The sequence below is a fragment of the Triticum dicoccoides genome, chromosome 3A, assembly GCF_002162155.2.
Source record: "Triticum dicoccoides isolate Atlit2015 ecotype Zavitan chromosome 3A, WEW_v2.0, whole genome shotgun sequence".
NCBI lineage: Eukaryota > Viridiplantae > Streptophyta > Magnoliopsida > Poales > Poaceae > Triticum > Triticum dicoccoides.
In genome coordinates this window covers 50,621,558-50,623,788 of record NC_041384.1, presented here as the reverse complement: position 1 = coordinate 50,623,788, position 2,231 = coordinate 50,621,558, and the positions used below count along the sequence as shown (strand labels likewise).

At 48.3% G+C, this 2,231-nt stretch overlaps 1 pseudogene; it reads left to right on the top strand.

Annotated features, from left to right (window-relative positions):
- The window catches only part of LOC119267014, a 7,840-nt pseudogene extending 6,304 nt beyond the window's left edge, over window positions 1–1,536 (top strand).
- Window positions 1,537–2,231: the final 695 nt, after the last annotated feature.

Below are 2,231 nucleotides of genomic sequence, written 5' to 3'. Positions count from 1 at the left end.
CCATGCATGGCACTTCTCGACCGTGTCTCCGAGGGACAGTTGAATGAGCGACTCATGAATGCTGCCGGGTCGGACGAGCCAATAACTCGAACGTGTTCGGTTAGTTTTTTGAGCAAGAATCATAGTGTTACCTTACCATCACCATGATACGGACTCCAAGTTCTTATGGCAGAGCACGAGGAGTTTCCTTCAATATGATGATGAGAATGGAAACCAGAAGCACGACTGGGTCTTCGTAGTCCGAGATCATACTTATATATCAGTCACAGTAACGTAAGCATGAGACTTTTTGGTAGTACCGGTGACCCAGATGGCCGCGGCGAGGGAATCTGGGACAGAGGACTCGTAATATCTCTATAGATCTGGCAAAAGCGAAAGACCCCTAACGTCAGGGGCTGACCACTGAGCTCACTCAGGCCCTGCTGGGCGGGCCAGAGTGGGTGCGAGCTGGAATTGCCATAGCTTATGGTTAGAGCAATAGGAAAGGGCCCAACAGAGAGAACAGTCAGGATAACGAGCGCGGAGCCCACTTGGCAGGCGGCAGGAGCAGCGGGCAAGTGCTTGCTTGGTAGGCCAATAGCCCTGCGAACCGGGCGGGGCACTCGACGAAAGGGGGGCACGCTGAGCAAGTACGCAAAATTGGCCCTACAGAGCTTTCAAAAAGAAAAGCAAGGATCACTACGGGAGGTCGAACCACGGACCGGAGGTAGTAGAACGTGATCCGCACCGGTCAATATTGGATCAAACAATAGGGGACCGTAGCACTGACATTTTTTTGCAAGACAATAGGTACTGTTCCCTACCGAGACAAGGGACACTCTCAACGGATCCTCCACGCGCTGGGCATACCATAGTTCTTCCGTGCATCTTTATCGTGGCGGAAATAGAACAAGAGGGAAAGACCCGGCCGACTCGCCCAGGGCTAGAGGGCGAGCCATACGAGAGTGAGTCGAATTCTGTTTACGTTCTCGGTTTGGGTTCGGGCCCCTCTCGATCTTTTGCATATAAGGGAAGGGGGAAGGAGTCTAAATCTATGGACATTAATGAACCACCATTGATGGACGTTGCACATGACACGAGAAATTCGACTCGACGGTCCGGTGCTAATAGAAGTCGCTTACTCTTCGTCTAGCGAAGGTGCCAGATCCTTAAAGTAAAGTATCTATCAGCCTAGTGTACCAACCACGTGGTACGACGGGCACTCAAAGACCTGGCGAATGAGGGCCCACCCCACCCAAGAGCGCTTATGTCATATGGGAACTCTCGGCTGGAAACAATCCTTATGCTTTTTATATCCCGTTAGAATAATAAGAAAGAATCAAAGTCCAGGTTGGTTGGTGAGCCTAGTGATAGGAGACTATCTAGCTTGGTTCGAAGAGCACTTGTTGGGTTTCAGATTCATTTTTTGCTAAATGTTATGGCCTAAATGCTGAACTATTGACCCTACTTGTTCGGATGGGTGTTCACCCCAAAGTATTCCCGGACTGCATGCATACATCCGTAAGTAACTTAGTGCAACATGGCAAATTTCATTGAGAGGAATCAGCAAAGAAAAGAAATCTTCTCCGGGTGATCAAGTTCCTTTTTCGGTCTGGGCCACGTCTTTGCTTTCTTCAGAGGCCCATTTTCCTGGGCATCAGTGAGTGGAATACTTAATAGTGATTACATTCTTATGTAGATTCCATTGCTCGAATGGGACTTGTTTGTTGGCACCGACCTTGATAAGAAGCAAGGGAGTGGTGCCGAAGCGAACAGAGATGCAGAGCTGTTTGTTTACCAATCCGCCAACTTAAGCTAGGAAAAGTGTAAGAGACCATGCATCTTCATGTAAATAAAGGTAAATAATCTTAGAAACAGTCAAGAAACTAGGAATTTTTTATTCCATTTCTTATCCAGGGCAAGCCCTACCGACCTACGACCGGAGAAGATGTTGTGTTGTTCGTATCACTTGCTAGAGATAGAGAAGCTAGAACAGGAACTGCCCGGGAGGGTTCAAAGAATGAGGTCTTCACCTTTGAGCTAGATCTCATCTCATTCTAGCACATACTACGAGCGATTGACTTAAAGAATACAACAAATGGTTGCGGGGTTATCTTTGTACCCTGTGACTACAACTACAAGGTCCGAATCAAGCGAAACGGCTGAGGCGCAAGCCCTTTTCTCGCCACTACTCTGTGTACCCAAAGTCAGCAACCTTTTTGGCACGCTGGCTAGCAAGTTCATTGCTTCAA